At 51.2% G+C, this 17685-nt stretch overlaps 1 long non-coding RNA gene across 1 annotated transcript; it reads left to right on the plus strand.

Annotated features, from left to right (window-relative positions):
* LOC110261730 lies at positions 114-8235 on the plus strand. The gene is made up of 4 exons (XR_002346199.1): positions 114-766; positions 2227-2301; positions 2575-2685; positions 6956-8235. It is a non-coding gene; the product is annotated as an uncharacterized LOC110261730 (long non-coding RNA).

Genomic DNA, 17685 nt, shown 5'->3' on the forward strand with positions numbered 1-17685 from the left:
GCCACAGCAACGCCGGATCCAAGCTGCCTCTGCAACCTACGCCACAGCTCACAGCGGCACCAGATACTTCACCCATTGAGCGAGGCCAGGGATCGAACCCGCACCCTCGTGGATACTACTATGGTTCTTAACCGTCTGAGCCACAACAGGAACTCCTGAAATATTGTTCATATTAATTCTGAGTTAAATGTTGCACCTTAGTCCCGCTCATGCTATTTTTCTTATTTTCAAAGTAAGGAAACCAGGGCTTAGAGAAGGAAGCGAGGACACATGTATATCCTGTGTCTTCCAAACACACCCCCACGGGGCCTGGACGGGGAGGGCCCCCAGCACAGCCTGTGCCCGCGGGCCTGGCCGCAGGAGGCTTCGGAGCTTTGCTCCCTGGTGTGGAGCAAGCAGCCCCTGTGGCTGGAAGGGCCCAGACTGGTGCCCCTGGTTATGTGAGGAAAACAGGGCTCCGGGGGCTGGGTTGGGATTCCAACCCAGTCGGCCTGGGCACGTCTGTTCCTGCGTCCCCGGTGCCTGAGAGGAAGGACCCTGAGCACCCAGAACTCTCCCCTCCTCCACCTCCATCATGGGCACTGCCCTGAGCAGCCAGCTCCTCAGGCCCAGGCCCAGGGCAGACGCACCGAGGTGACCCAGCCCCTCACCGCAGAGCCTCAAGATCCAGCTGTGCCAGTTGCAGAAGAGGTGTCACCTCCAGCAGGAGCAGTGGCAGCAGTTGGAACACGATGTCACTTCCCAGAAAGACACGGGCAGCTCCGAGGTGAGTCCCGTCTACTGGCTGGGGGAGGGGGGCAGGGCAGGGGCTGCTGTGCTCTCAGTAAACGTCCTCCCCCGACACACACACATCCAGACATAGCACACACACACACACACCATACCCCACACACCCATATACAGACATACCACACACACACACACATCCAGACATAGCACACACTCACACACCATACCCCACACACCCATATACAGACATACCACACACACACACACACACACATCCAGACATAGCACACACACACACACCATACCACACACACCCATATACAGACATACCACACACACACACACACACATCCAGACATACACACACACACACCATACCCACACACCACCATACCACACACCACAGACATACACACACACACACCATACACACACACACCACACACATACCACACCACACACACACCACACATACACACACACACACACATCCAGACATAGCACACACACACAGACATACCACACACACACACACAGACATAACACACACACACACAAACATACACCACACACACATACCTCACACACATACCCCCACACACACATACAGACATACCACACACACACATACCCGACACACCATACACACACCCACACACCATACACACTCCACACAAACAGACATACCACACACACACACCATACACACACCCCACACATACAGACACACCACACACACACCCCACATACACACACCCCAAGACACACACACACACACACACACCCCACTTACCCGCTTACCTCTCCAGGGCGGCCACTAGCTTTCAAAGGGCTTCTCTAAGACGAGGCGGATGGAGCTTTACAGATGTGAGGACAGGGGCCACAGGTAGTCAAGGACGGGGCTGTAGCAAGAACCAGCTGGGACGGCCCGTCCCGTCCAGGGCCTGGCGCGTGCGCACCTCAATACGCCTGATGCTTACTCTTACCTGTGTCACAGGTGAGAAGAGTGAGGCTCGGAAAGAGTAAGTCGGGGCCGAAGTCCACGGCCAGCAGCAAGGATTTCTGGGTTGAATGCCTTGAGCTGCTCCGTACTGGCCTTGTTTACGTGTTTGTTTTTATGGAATTGCTATTAACGAGGTTTTCATCAAAAAATAGAACATCCCTGCCAAAAGCAAAATGAAAAAGCAAAAACAAAAAACAAAACTAACCACTCTGGTTACTCTCCAGACTCCCGGGTCCTCCCCATACCAGAGCCTGTGCCCTTCTGGCCTGGGGGCTGCTGGGAGGACACGGGAGCAGGAGGAAGGGAAGGCCAAGCAAGGGCTAGGCCCCATGCCAGCTGGGCACGGTGCAGTCAGCAAACGTGGGACTCTCGTGGGCTCCATGGGATCCTAAGGGAGTTGGGGTCTGTGAGCTGCTGACACCCCACCAAGGAGCTCTGGGGGGCACTGGATTGGCCACAGTCTATAGAGCCCCTTCTGGATCTTTCTCTTTAAGGTGGGAAGCAAGGCTGCTACTGCAGCCAATCACAACCCTGAAGGCCTGAAGCCCAGGACTCTGGTGCTGCCGAGGGTGAGGAGCCCTGGGTTCCCTGATGTCCCCTCCTGGCCCCTTCCCCGGGTGTGGGGCACAGGTGTCCCCAGCCAGGAGGACCCTCTGGGAAGTTAGTCGGTCCAGGGTCCTACTGGTCCCCAGCGGGGGAGGGACTCGCCCCTCTAGGCGTGGAGCCTCTGTGCAGGCTGAGAAGGTGGCTCCTGGCCCCAGGACACTCCTCTGGCCTGAGTGAGCTGGGGACAGCGGGGCAGGGGATTCTGGGAAAAGCCAAGCCTGTTCCTCCTCCTGCAGAAGCAGCTGCTCAGCTACATGCAAATGGCCATCAACAGCATGGCCCAGCGGTGCTGCCCCTCTGCCCACGATGTGCCCAGGGGGCTCTTCTCCAAGCTCGACCTGATCCAGGTGAGGACTCCCGCTGCCCAGGGGCTGGCCTCCCACCTGCCCTGCCCTGGGCCTCGGCTCCTGGTGCATCCGTGGTTGGCCACTCTATTCGCCCCTCGCTCCCCGGATGCATGGCTCCTACGGGGGTCTAGCGGGGGTCTCAGGTCTCTTCTGGTCTCTCGACAACTTGTAAAGAGCACCCATGAGGTGCAGGGTCAGAGGGCTGTAAAGGAACTCCTGCTCTTCCTGGTCTGAATGTGTAGCCCCAGCCCAGTACAGCTCACACACACACACACACACACACACACACACACAGGGTACACACTCATACAGGCACTTGCACACCCTACAATACACTTGCAGCATACACTGACACACATGACATGCAAACAAACACACCAAGATGCACACGGATGGGGTCTCATGTTTACACAGGGAGCGCATTTCAGTGACCAAGGGAGCCTCTGTGCAAGGTCCTCATTTTATTTAAAAAAATTTTTTTTAATTAAAGTATAGCTGATTTGCAATGTTTTGTCAATTTCTGCGGTACAGCAAAGTGACCCAGTCATACATATATATACACATTCCAGGGTCCTCATTTCAGACCTCAGACTCTTGTCACGTCCACTGAACTTTCCCTTCTCACTGGGAAGAGCCCCGCCAGGACCAAAGCCGCATCCATCAAAATGCTGATGCTGCAGGAACGGAGGCCACGTGCCCCACAACATCATATCTTGTTTTATTTTTAATAATAGCTTTATTGAGATGTCATTCACATACCCTATCATTTCCCCGTTTAATGCGTACATGTTAGTGTTTTCGGTACGGTCAGAATTGCACAGCCACCGTGAGCATCTAATTCCTGAATCTTTTCCTCACCTTCCCAGAATACAATTTGTATCTGGCTTCTGTCACTTTGTATAAGGTCTTCAGGTTTCATTCACATTGTAGCATGAATCATAATTCATTCCTCTTTACGACTGAGTAATATTCCATTGGATGGATCGACCCCGTTTTGTCAATCCATTCATCAGCTGATGGCCATTTGGGTTGTTTTCATTTGGGGGCTATGATGAATCAGGCTGCTATGAACATGCATGCCCATGTTTTTGTGCGGACATATCTTTCAGTTACCTTGCATACATGCCTAGGAGTGGAATTTCAGAGTCAGGTGGTAACTCTGTGTTGCACATTTTGAGGCACTGCCAAATTGTTTCCCCAAAGTGGCTGCATAATTTTACAATCCTAGGATCCAGGTATGAGGGTTCCAGTTTCTCCATTGCCTGGTTAACCCTTGGTTGTCTGCTTTTATAATTTAGCCATCCTAGTGGGTGTGAAGTGATAGCTCGGCATGGTTTTGATTTGCAAAAATTTCCCTGACGGTTAATAATGTTGTGCCTCCTTTCATGTGTTTAGTGGTCCTTTGTATATCTCCTTTGAAGAAATCTCGATTCCAATCCTTTGCCCATTTTTTAGCTGGATTGTTTATCTTCTTCTTGTTGGGTTGTAAATATTCCTGATGTATTCTGGATTCAAGTTCCTTATCAACGACCTGATTTGAGAATATTTTCTCTCACTCTATAGGTTGTCTTTTCACTTGGATGATATCCTTGAAAGCACAAAGATTTCCATATTGATGAAACCCAAATTACATATTTTTATTTTGGTCACTTGAGCTTTAGGCCGCATCTAAGCAATGATGGCCTAATCCAGGGTCGTGAAGATTTACAGCTAAGTTTTCTTGTAAGAAGTCGATCGTTTTGGCTCCAATATTTAGGCTTATGACCCATTTTTAGGAACTTTTCAATTTTTATTTTATATTGGAATATAGCTGATTTTACAATGTTTTTTTAGTTTCAGATGTGCAGTGAATTGATTCAGTTTTATATATAGCCATATATACATAGAGTATACACATCCGTTATGTATATGCATATCCATTCTTTTTTAAGATTCTTTTCCCATATAGGCTATTATAGAATATTGACTAGAGTTCCCCATATAGTAGGTCCTTGTTGATGGTCTGTTTTATATATAATAGCATGTATATGTTAATCCCAAATTCTGAATTTATCCCTCCCTCTAACCTTTCCTCTAGAGTAACCATAAATTTGTTTTCTAAGTCTGTGAGTCTATTTCTGTTTTGTAAATAAGTTCATTTGTATCATTTTATTACATTTTAAATTGATTCATATATATGAATATATTTGTCTTTGTTATGGCGGCACGCACAGCATATGGCGGTTCCCAGGCCAGGGGTCAAAATGGAGCTGCAGCTGCCGGCCTACACCACAGCCACAGCAACACAGGATCCAAGCTGTTTTGACATCTAGGCTGTTTCCATGTCTTAGCTATTATAAATAGTGCTGCAGTGAACACAGGGGTTTATGAATCTTTTTGAATTATGGTTTTCTCTGGATATATTCCCAGGAGTGGGATTGCTGGATCATAGGGTAGGTCTATATTTAGTTTTGAAAGAACTTTCATACTGTTCTCCATAGCAGTTGTACCAATTTACATTCCCACCAACAGTGTAGGAGGGTTCCCTTTTCTGCACACCCTCTCCAGCATTTATTACTTGAAAACTTTTTGATGATGGCCATTCTGACCAGTGTGAGGTGATGCCTCATTGTAGTTTTCATTTGCATTTTTCTAATAATTAGTGATGTTGAGCATCTTTTTATGTGCTTTTTTTGGCCATCTGTATGTCTTCTTTGGAGAAATGTCTATTTAGATCTTCTGCCCATTTTTGATTGGATTGTTTTTTATATTGAACTACATGAGCTGTTTGTATATTTTGGAGATTAATCCCTTGTCGGTCACTTTTTTTTTTTTTTGCAAATATTTTCTCCATTCTGTGGATTGTCTTTTCATTCTGTTTATGGTTTTTGTTTGTTTGTTTTGTTTTGTTTTTTTGAGCCCACGGTATATGGAAATTCCCAGGCCAGGGTTCAAGCCTGCACCACAACAGCAGCCAGAGCCACTGCAGTAACAACCCCAGGTCCTTATCGCTGGGCCACAGCGGAATGTGCAAACGCTTTTGCATTTAGTCAAGTAGTTTAGTTTTGAGTTTAGTTAGGTAGTTAGCTTTTATATATGGTAGGAGGTAGGGGTCTGATTTCATTCTTTTGCATAAAGATATTCAGTTATCCTGAAACCATTTGCTGAAAAGAGCTACTCTTTGCTCATTGAATTGTCTCCTCATCCTTGTCAAAAATCAATTGGCCATAGATATGAAGGCTTCTTTCTGAACTCTCAATCCGATTCCATCGGCCTACATGTCTGTCCTTAGCCAGTACCACACTGTCTGGATTACTACAGCTTTGTGCTCAGTCTTGTCATTGGGAAGTGAGTCCCCCAGCCTTATTCTTCCTTGTTGAGGTCGTTTGACTCTCAGAACAGCACGTCTTGGGTCATACATGGAAGTTCACTGAAGGGGTAGATTTCATGTCTGGCTCCTCAGTGGAACCACAAGGACCCATTCTTTCTTTCCACCCTCCCCTGTCTTCCAGTTTCAACACTGGTTCTGTCCTATGTCATAACTTGCCTTCCACGGGAGCAAGTATTGTCCAGCAGCAATAATCAAAGTGAGCAAGTCTGCCTCTTAGTTGAGAGACTATCTTGCAAGAATTTCACAGGCAGTATCAGAGCCGCTCTGCTCTGTGGCATAGCTCCTGGGGCACCATTCACACCGAAGGCCGCATAATTAGCATCCCCTGGGGTGTAGCTCCTTCACATTGTGATAGGAATGATGAACACTTGAGTGAGGGTTCATTTGCCTAAATACTCCCAGTGTATTCATTTCATCTTCTTCCCAAGAAAAAGCAAGAAATTAGCAGGTGATGTAGGGGATTCCAAAGGTCCCCCTCAGTGATCGCGCTGTCAAGACTTAAGAGTCACCCACGGCTCGGCATTGTGCCAGGGGAACGAGTTAGAGATGGGGGCCGATGAAGGTCACCTGGCCCTTAAGAAATGAGGGCAGTCAGGGTGGGCTTCCTGGAAGAAGCAGCGCGAAGAGGCAGGCACCCACATTCAGGGAGACCCACCAGCACCCGGACTCTGAGTCATCCAGTTCTGCCACTGTGGGGCTGTAGAGCTTTGGGCAAGTCACTCAACCTCTCTGAGCCTCAGGTGGCTCATTTGCCAATTGGCATGGATACCACCTCCTTTGCAGAGCCCTTGTGAAAGCTGTGGGAGATACCGGTCAACCTTTGCTGGTGCTTTGGCCCCTGGGAAGTAGCTCCAGGGCCCAGAACACAGTCAGGTAAGAGAGAGTTCTTTTTCCTTCCAGGAATTTATTTTGGACAAAATGGAGACTGTGAGATTCATCTCACTGCTCAGGGGACCCAGAGCGTGCTGGTCAGAGGACAACCCCAAAGACCAGGGCCTCAGAAGGTACCCCAGGCCCTTCAGGAAACATTCGAAGAGTCAAGACTCAATCCCCAGGAGCCCCTTTCCTGGCCCCCAGACTTCAGAGGGCTCCAGCCTGTTCTGACCCCGCCCGTGGCCACGCAGCCCTGCCAGCATCACGACCATCTTCTTACCCGCTTGGCCTCCATTTTTCACCACCAGCCTCCGGAGTGGGTGGAAGCCAGCCTGGGGGCAGGGAGAGGGCGGGCAGGCTCCTGGGGTCAGCTGCGGTAGAGGGGGGCTGTTCCCCACCTTGGGGATTGGCAGGGATCACGGTGAACCTGCCTGGGACCATGGGCAGGAGAGAGTTTCCTGAGTTGGAGCTGCTGTAAGGTGGGAAGTCTCAGCGTGGAAGGGGGTTGGGGGTTCGCTCTCACTGTCACGAGTGGGTCCATCTGAGGCCAAGGTGCTTGGATGGATGCCTGCCTACTGGGAATGCCCGAGTCACAGGAAATTCTCACAAAGAGCCACCTGCAGCCATAGGAGGCAGAGAGCCCGCCTCGCCCACAGCAGACTGTGGTTCTCAGTTTGTAGGGGGCAGCTCATCACTGGCTCCCAGAAGCTGAATTCCAGGTCGGTGCCTTCTGCACCCAAGGGTCCCAGAGCTGCCTGGAATGAGTGTTCCACTCAGGGAGACGGCGGCAAGGCCAAGGCCCTCTGCAGGCTGGTTTCCCACCTGAGAAATTGGGTGCCGGAATGTGTAAGGGAGTTCCCACTCTGGCCCGCTGCTCTAGGTCAAGGTTGGAAATACTTGGTCTGCCTGGGCAGCACTGGTTTGGTGTTATTGCGCCCCTTGAGTAAAAATCATCCTAGCCACCTCCACAGCCCCGAAAAGAATTCACTTCTGGAGTCTTCTGATGTTAACTGATTTAGGTAAATGTTTAAGTTCAGAGCAACTGATTTGCAGCCAACAGGGGCAAGTCAGCAAATTCACTTTCAAAGGGGAGTTTCAGAACAGATGCTGCTATTCAGTCAATGCCTGCTAAGGATCTGCTGTGTTCCAGGGGCTGTTGGGAGAGGGGACAGGAAGCTCAGAGGGAGGGAGGGTTGGGGGCTGAGTAGGACAGGGCCACTGAATCAATTAGGGAAGCTAAATCTAATAATGCAGGTTCTGTGGAGTCAGGTCTTCAGAGCAATTTAAATAAAACAGGGACTGGGGAGATGGCATCATTTCGAGCTTCTGGTCTCTCAGGCCTTTGGAGCAAAGAGGGCATCCCAGGTAGGGCCTGAGACAGATTTCAGAAGGGAGGGGTTGGAGGAGGGCTGTAGGATGGGAAGGAAACACAGGGTAGGCCCTTCGGGTTTGGCTGGAGGGCAAAGAACCTGGCGGGCAGCCTGAGATGATGGGCAGGGGAGCCGCCATGGGGTCCGCAGCCAGGGCTACGAGGTTTGGGCTTTGCTCCAGAGCCCATACGTGGGGGTGTCTTAGTCTGTTCTGGCTGCTATAAAAAATGCCATACAGCAGGTGGTTTACACAACGGACGTTGATGCTTCATCGTCCTGGAGGCTGGAAGCCAAAGATGAAGGCACCCACAGGATCAGTGTCTGGTGAAAGCCCCTTCCTGGTTCACAGGGTGGAAGGGCTGATGGAGTCCCCTGGGGTCTCTTGTGAAAGGACACTGATCCCATTCCAGAGGGCTCCCCCTTCACGACCTAATCCCGGCCCAGAGGCCCTCTCCTCCTAACACCATCACACTGGGGCGAGGACTTCAGCGCAGGCATTTGGGGGAGAAGGAACATCCAGTCCACTGCAGGGAGTCTCTCTGTTTTCTCTGATTTATTTACTTATTTATTTCTTCTTTTTAGGGCCGCATCCACACCATATGGAGGTTCCCAGGCTAGGGGTCAAATTGGAGCTGCAGCTACCAGCCTATACCACAGCCACAGGAATGCCGGATCCGAGCCACGTCTGCAACCTACACCACAGCTACAGCCTGGCCAGATCCCTAACCTCTGAGCAAGGCCAGGGATCGAATCTGCATCCTCATGGATCCTCGTCGGGTTTGCTGTGTCACCACGGGAACTCCCTCTGTTTTCTTTCTCTCCCTACAACATTGACTTTCCAGAAAGAGCTGATGTGTCTCATTACTCACCCTGTGATGTGGGTGCACGTTTTGCCAGTGGTTCTTAGATCTGAACACTCCTCAGGAAAGCCTGTTAGAGCAGAGTGTGGGTCCATCCCCAGAGCTTCTGATCCAGCAGGCCTTGCGGAGGGCAGGCCATAGAATCTGCATTTCTAGCAGCTGATGCTGATGCTGCTGGTCCCAGGACCCCCTCTTTGAGAACTGCTTCTTTGAGTAACGGCACACCTCAAATGCCTCAACTGGGCTCTGCTCCACCCAGAAAACTGGCTCCCCAGCCTCGGCCTGGACTCCAGTCCCCCATCTGCATGACGGAGAGGCACAGTGGGGACCTGGCATCCTAGGATGGCCATCCCTGCCCTGTCTGACCCCCTGGGAGGTGCTGGACACAACGCCCCCTACAGGCCTGAAGGCACAGTCCTCTCGCTTTGCCCCTTGGGGCTCTGCGAAGAGTCCTTGTCCTTCTGTCCCCTGCCATGTGCCTGCTGTGCACCTTTGTAGGCCGAGTTCAGATGACTGGCTCGCTCCTTGGGGACAAGGGCCATTAGAGCAGACGTGGCAGTTACCTAGCCATGAGTCTAAGCTTGCAGCGGGTATCCAACTTTTAGGAGCTCCCAGCCTCCCCTGGGCAGGGCTTGGGTCATGAAACTGACAAATGCGCCCTGTGCTTAGAGGCTCGGCTCAGGCTGCTAGTATGGGCTAGAGCACCGGGGTTTATGGTTGCTGGGTTTTTTTGTCAAGCAGAAGGCTCTCTCAGCCCTGCCCCTGCACTTTTAAAGCCTTTCCCTCCTGGGTTCCAGATGAGCTGGAGAAAGGCCTTTGAGGGCATTTGGAGAAAAAAAAGCGGTGGTTCAAGGTAGCTTATGAAATGTCATTTCATCTGACTGCCCCACCAGACCCAGAGACCCCAAGACCCCAGGAGGCCCAGGGCTTGGACATTTTCTGAGATGGAGAGCTCATTATCCGATGTCGAAATCCAGCTTTAATTATCTTCAAGTGTGAGAAAATTCTTTCTATAGGCCTTCCAGGAAGTGTTGGACTCTTACCTAATAGCTGGTACTGAGAAAATTGGCTGTTTGGCAGGAAGATCAAATTGTGTCCTTTTTCTACCCCGTGTACTGTATTCCAGTTCCGTCAGTTGGTGGTTTTCCAGCTTTAATGTTTATTAAAACCACCTCTGACACTTGCTCAACAGGGTTTATTCTCAGAAATTCTGATTCTGGCCTGAGCGCGCGCGCACACACACACACACACACACACACACACACACACACTCCGCCCTGCTGCCAAATCTGGATTTTTAACAAGCATTCTAGGTGGTTCCAACGCTGATGGTCCCTAGTCACAGGATGCAAAGCACTGACTATCTCAAGGTCAAAAAGAAGAAAATTTGTTCCACATCTACCTGGTCTTTAGTCAGGAAGAATTTGGAAGCATGAGAGCAACAGAAGTGACACCTGAAAATAATTTGACCACATAAAAATGAAAAATGTATCTACCTCAGAATACTTCAAAAAATATTTAAAGGCCATAAACTGGGGGGACATGGTGAGACACTTGAAAAACGATCAATGTTTTGGATATTTAAGAACTCTTACAAAGCAAAAAAATAAGTGACATCAACTTTATTTTAGCAAATCACAAAATAAATTAAAATGGCCTATAAACATGAAAAGTATCTCACCTCACTAAAAAAAAAAAAAAAAAAAAAATTACACCATGTAATTTCCGCCCAGCAAAAAATTTTAGCTCATATGCTAAGGCATGTGTGATAGGCTCTCCAACTCTGTTTGCAAAAAATCTAGAAAACAATTTGATAAAAGGTCTCAAGAGGCTTCAAAAATGATTATGTCCTTTGGCGCAGGCATTCCGGGTCAAGAAATTTAAGGGAAGAAAACCAGAGATCCTTGGTCCAAAAGGACAGAAAGCACAACTCGGCTTAAGCCAGAAAGAGAACGTAATGGGGAGTTCCCGTCGTGGCGCAGTGGTTAACGAATCCGACTAGGAACCATGAGGTTGCGGGTTCCATCCCTGCCCTTGCTCAGTGGGTTAATGATCCAGCGTTGCCGCGAGCTGTGGTGTAGGTCACAGACGTGGCTCGGATCCCGCGTTGCTGTGGTTCTGGCGTAGGCCGGTGGCTACAGCTCCGATTAGACCCCTAGCCTGGGAACCTCCATATGCCGTGGGAGTACCCAAGAAATAGCAAAAAGACAAAATCAAAAACAAACAAAAAAGAAAACAAAAGAGAACGTAATGGCTTGTGAAACGGGAAGAATGTGGCTTCTAGACATTCGGGAAGAGCTTGATCAGGAACTCGGCGGTCACAGAATCCAGTCTGTATGTGGGCTCGGCTCTCCTACTTCATGGTTTCACCCACGAATCCCAGATCGGCCAGGCCTGGGCTCTCTGTCCATCCTGAATGAATCTCTGTAACAAGGGTAGATTCCACATTCGGATCGCCAGGCTTGGGTCAAATTTTGTTAGAGTTTTAGAGAGAAGGAGTATTTTCCATGGCTGGAGACCAACCATCTCAACTGAAAGAAGGGGACAGATGGTTCCCCCCGAAGGGAAATTAGGCTGCTGTTCTCACCAGGAGGTGGGACCTGGCGCTGGGCAAGCATGGGCCAGAAATGCCCATCACAACACAGAAATGGTGTCTGTACAAAGCAGTCCACCCTGTTTTCCTTACAGTAACTAAACCAATGCAACCTCAATATCGCAGAGAAAGAGTTCAATTAATGATGCAAAACTGATAATTCTGCAGCCATTAAATTCCATGTTTTCACAAATATGTAATGGAAGAAAAATTATAGGAAATCAAATATCTTCATACACTTATTTGCACTTTCAACTGTAAATTTTATATGAGTGAATTTGCTTTCTATTTCATAATACTTTGTTCTTGCACCAAAAAAGGGGAGGGGGGAATCAAATCGTGTTTTTTCCCTGTGAAAAAAAGCTTAGGGGAAAGCGGATGATCCAGGAAGCTGCTCCGTGTTTCTGTTGCAATGCAAGCCCTGCTTGGCAGAGCTCCCCGTGGGGAGGGGGGTGCCCGGGACCCGGGCCAAGGAGCCCGCGCTCATCCCACACAACTTCCATTATCTGTAAATACAGGCTCAAGTTTCAAGACGCTTTTACCAAGCCCTCCAAGGCCAGGCTTTTCTGAGTTTCTCTCTCCAGGGGCCTAGAGAGTTTCCAGGGATCACGGCCCCTGAATGTCTCCGCTTTTCATGCCACGGGAGACGGTGTTTGGGGGTTCACAGAAGCCCTGAGCCCTGCTGAGTTGACTGAGGGCTGCCCTTTGTGACGTCACCCTGGACCCTCTCCCTCCTGCCACCCCACATCCAGACTCTGCCATCCTGTCCATGTCACCTTCGGGCCCTGGATGCTGTCCGCGTCCCCATCTCTGGCCCCAAGACCCTAGGCCTCTGGCCTTTGGCCAGGACGACTATGGCCGCCTCCTTCCGGTCTTCTGCTTCCGGTCCTGTCCCTCCCGAACCCCTTCTGCTCACGGCAGCCACACAAGCTCTCAAAACAGCACATTGGACTATGTCCACCCTCCCTCCCGCCCCCTCCAAGGCTCCCTATTGCCCTTAGAGAAGCCCCTCCCCAAGACCTCAAGGCCCACCTGCCGGTCCGCCCTCCTCCAGGCCTCACCTGAACCGCCCTCCCCGCTGGCCCAGCTCCAGCCCGACAGGCCCCTCCCAGCTCCGAGAGTTCCCCAGCTCCTCTCCTTGGAGCCTCCCCTCTGCTGGCCCTCCGTCGCCAACTCTTTGTCCCGGGGTCTTTGCTTTGCCCACGCATCCGTTCAGTGCCGTTTTCTTGAGCACCTACTATGTGCCAGGCCCTGTGCCAGGTACTTGGTGTGCTGTGGCGACCCGGTCCCCGCCGTTTGGGAACGTCGCCGAGGCAGACACGTGACTGGTGACGAGCTGTGACGAATGCTGGGACAGGAGAACCCGGAGAGTGCTGAGAGAGAGGCGAAGGGGCTGCAGGCTGGGAAGAGAAAAACAGGAAACCTCCTCCAGCTCAGCCTTCAGGCCTCCGTCAAGTTGACCTCCCCTGAGACTCCCCTCTCCCCCTGGACAAGGCCCGGGACCCACTACTGCTCCCATGGCACCCTGTTTCTCCTTCCCAGCACTTGCATAGTTTTCAATTAGACATTGACTTGCGCGACTAAAGCCTTAGCGAGGAAAGGTGCTTTGGAACATCCGCTCTGCTCCGGGGGCGGGGCTTGAGGAAGTGACCCCCCACCCCGTGCGATCCCCACAGTTGCCCAGAGATATATCATTAACCCCCATTTTGCAGAGGAGAAGGCTGAGGTTGAGAGCAAGAGAGGCTGTATTAGTCACCTAATGCCGGGAACAACTCAGCCTCACACTTAGCTCAAAACAATGAACATACCACCTCATTATTCCAGTGGGTTAGGAATCTGGGCGTGGCCTAGCTGGGTCCCCCTGGCTCAGCCTCTCTCCACAAGGCTTCCATCAAGCTGTCAGCCAGGGCTGTGGTTTCATCGGAAGGCTCAACTGCGAGAGAATCAGCTTCCAAGCTCACTGAGGTGGCTGAGGACAGATGAAGTCCCTCAGAGCCTGTTGAGCCGAGGCCCTCGATGCTTCCTTGGCTATCGGCGGAGGGCCTCCCCCAGCTCTCTGCCCTTCGGCTAGATCTCCTCTTAGAGCCGCTCACAACGCAAGTGAGAGGGAAGAGAGAGTGAGCAGGACAGAAGCCACGGTCTTTGGGGATTTCCCGTTGTGGCTCAGCAGTAATGAACCTGACTATTCATGAGGACTCAGGTTCGATCCCTGGCCTTACTCAGTGGGTTAAGGATCTGGTGTTGCCGTGAGCTGTGATGTAGGTCGCAGACTCTATTTGGATCTGGCGTTGCTGTGGCTGTGGTGTAGGCCAGCAGCTGCAGCTCCCATTCGACCTCTAGCCTGGGAACCTCCATGTGGCATGGAGGCAAAAAAGAAGCAGCCCTGTCTTTGGGCTTCAGCAATGACAGCCCCTTGCTCTTGTCGTACTCTGCTCATCACAAGCAAGTCACCAGGTCCAGCCCAAGCACCGGGGAGGGAATTGCATAAGGGTGTAAGGGCATGAATGTCCCAGTGGTCCAGGTCTCCTGGCCAGGACGTGTTCCAGCCTCTTTCAGGAGCCAGACCTCAGGGCGGGGAGGATGGCTCTGGGACAGACAACTCTTGCCAAGTCCAGGACGCACCAGTGGCCTCAGCTTCCTGTAAACCACACTGGACGTCTTCTCCTCCCATGGAAGCTGGGGAGTGTTCCCTGCCCAGTCCAGGAGGCTGTGTGGAGTACACACAGCTGCCATCCAAACAGAAGAACTGAGGGAGTTCCCCCTGTGGCACACTGGGTTAAGGTCCTGTATTGCCAAAGCTGTGGCTCGGATTCAATCCCTGCCCCGGGAACTTCCACATGCCACAGGTGCAGCCACAAAAAGAACCATAGAAAAAGAAACGTTCGCTTTCAGAACCCAGGCCTGGGGCGGGGGGACCCACAAATGGGCAGTTGGCTGGAAAACTGACCCATCTATTAGCCTCCTAGTGCGGGGGGTCCTGTTTAAAGTGAAAAGTGAGCTGTGATACGTACGGTATGACTGAGCCTGGTAAAGTTACTGCTCATCCAGAAGTTCCCACCGTGGCTCAGCGGAAATGAATCGGACTGCTCTCCATGAGGGCACAGGTGCAAGCCCTGGCTTTGCTCAATAGGTTAAAGATTCAGCATTGCCTTGGGTTGTGGTGTAGGTCGCAGATATGGCTCAGATCTGGTGTGGCTGTGGCTGTGGCATAGGCTGGCAGCTGCCGCTCTCATTCGACCCCCAGCCTGGAAACCTCCAGATGTCATGGGTGCAAAGACAAAAAAAAAAAAAAAAAAAAAAGTTACTGCTCATCCAGATTTTCTTGCCTTGCATCTGAAAAGCCACAGCAGCCTGGCGTGCTCTCTGGGGCCCTCTCTGAGGATACAAGAAACACCACATTCCTTTTGCTCTTCCCCCTTAAAAGTGACTCTCAGTGTGTGTCCCATCTCCTGGGCTGGCAGAGAATTAAATCTCAGTTGTCTGAAGCGCTCTCTGCTGTCTTTGGCCCACTGTTGGGGGTTGTGTGGTCTGGGCAACAGGTTCAGTGCCAAGCGCTGGGGGTTGCCACCCCACCAGGACAGAGGCTGCGTGAAGCCAGTGGTTTCTGTCCGTTCTGTGCACAGATGTGCATGGTCGGTGCCCAGGACACAGTAAGTGCACAGTAAATCTTTGTCAAAGCTTGAGTGAACCGTTTGTTTCTGTGGCCACACTCTTTGCACAAACACACAACATGCCTTGAAGGGAGAGACGGAGGACATCTTCTCTGGCCTGGCCAGGCCAGGATCCGGCCCTTCCCTGGCACACACAGCCGTTTCCTCTCAGGGAGGAGCACGAGTCTTCCCCCAGTTCTGGGACACTCGCTTCCACTCCTTCTCCCATTCCAGAAAGTTCTCCCTATTCCCTCAGGCCCAACTCCCCACTTTCTAACCCACCCCCCCCCAAATTCCATTGCTCTTTATGGAACAATCTTCTCTTAAAAGTGAAAGGCTCTTGGAGTTCCCTTGTAGCGCAGTGGGTTAAGGATCAACCATTGTCACTGCCACAGTTCAGTTCGCTGCTGTGGTGCAGGCTCAGGCCCTGGCTGGGGAACTTCCACATGTCACGGAGGCAGCCAAAAAAAGCAAAAACAAAAAACAAACAAGGAGTTCCGTAGTGGCTCAGTAGGTTAAGAACCTGACGAGTATCCATGAGGATGTGGGTTCAATCCTTGGCCTCGCTCAGTGGATTATGGACCTGGTGTTGCCGCGAGCTGTGGTGTAGGTCACAGAGATGGCTTGGATCCTGTGTTACTATGGCTGTGGTGTGGGCTGGTGGCTGCAGCTCCGATTTGACCCCTAGCCTGGGAAGCTCCATATGCCACAGGTGCAGAGCTAAAAGTAAATAAATAAATGCCTCTTTCTCAACCATTGACCCCAGGGCTGGCCCATGGCTCTGGTTCCTGGGGGTGGGGGTGGGGACGGGAGGAATCTGATTCTTTCTGACCTTCCCCAGCAGTGAAACAGCACACATGTTTGCATCTCAACAATTTTTCCAGATCTAAGTTGCAGGCTCTGATGCAAGGGGGGCAAGAAAGTAGCCAGGATGGTGTCGCCCTCCTGCAAGGAGGTGGAAAGTTTTGCAACTTGGGATTCCCGGTCTTCCTGCAGCGCGCCCCGCCTGCAGATTGCAGAGCAGAGAAGGCCAAGTGCATGAAATAGCGCAACATAAAGAGCACCAGAAAATGGGTCTCCCCTAACACAGCTCTTGGCAACATGGGAATGACTGCCTGAGACCTCGCCATCAGAGTTTCCTGTCATTGATGTAGGGGAGGGCAGACGCCCGCCCGTTTCCGGCGTGCAGACGTAAGCCTCCTTGTGGCTCCTTCCCACCACATGCAAATTCCCACCTGTGCCCTATAGGCTTAGCCACCCAAGGATGAACAATAAGCCTCCAATAAGTACTAGGCAAAGCCCACGTACATGGGGCACTTACTGGATGCCAAGGACAGGGTCAAGTGCTTTTCGTGATCATCATGTTCAGTCCTCCCAAGTGCCCTTTGAGGTGATGTGAATACCCCCCCCAGCGTACAGACGAAACAGGCTCAGAGAGGTGTGCCTTTCTCAAGGAGCCATGCCATGGCAATCGCAATACAAACACACCTGCTGTCATCGCCCATACTTGCAATTACCACACCCTACCGCCCCTTCCAAATCACAGGGCTGCATGGAGAAGGAGCCAGAATTTGAAGGATGGGTGGGCTATCCTTCCAGTGGAGCCTGTGAAAAAGATATTCCAGGAGGTGCAGCAGAGACTAAGAAGTAGGGAAATGGGGAAGGTTCTGGACACTCAAAGGCTGGCCTCCTAAGCTCATGTATTGGGGATGCAGGGAGGTGAGGGAGAGAGGGCCTGAGAAAGCTGCGCTAGGGCCACACTGCAGAGAGTAAAGTAGGGGCAACCTGAGAGGGATCTCTGGGTCTCACCAGCCTGAGACAGGCCAGAACCTGAGTCACATGGGCCATAGAGCCCATCCCCAAAGGCTGGGGGTATTCTTGCTGGAGACGACAAGACACTCCCACCCAAACCTGTGAAGCCATAGCAACCATAGCAACCATCCCCGACTCCTCCTCGCAGACACCTGGACACCAGGTAGAAGTGGTGCTGGAAGAGGAGAGTAGATTCATTCCAGAAAGAACATGTTCACTCCCAGCCAAGGGGTGACCCCCAAAAGGACTGTTCACATCTTCCACTCCAACCCAGCCTGAAACCGGCTGAACTCTTTGCAAGCTTTTTTTTTTGCTTTTTTTTTTTTTTCTCTTCTAACCAGATGTTAAGGAGCTCAGGAAGAAGCCTTATTAGTAACAGGCTAAAGAGATGACATTTCCCCCTGGTCCTTTGAGCCCTGCTTGAGGAAAATTTCCATTACACATATACTGAGATTCTGGGCAAGTTCTTATT

Source organism: Sus scrofa, chromosome 7 (genome assembly GCF_000003025.6).
Source record: "Sus scrofa isolate TJ Tabasco breed Duroc chromosome 7, Sscrofa11.1, whole genome shotgun sequence".
Taxonomy (NCBI): Eukaryota; Metazoa; Chordata; class Mammalia; order Artiodactyla; family Suidae; genus Sus; species Sus scrofa.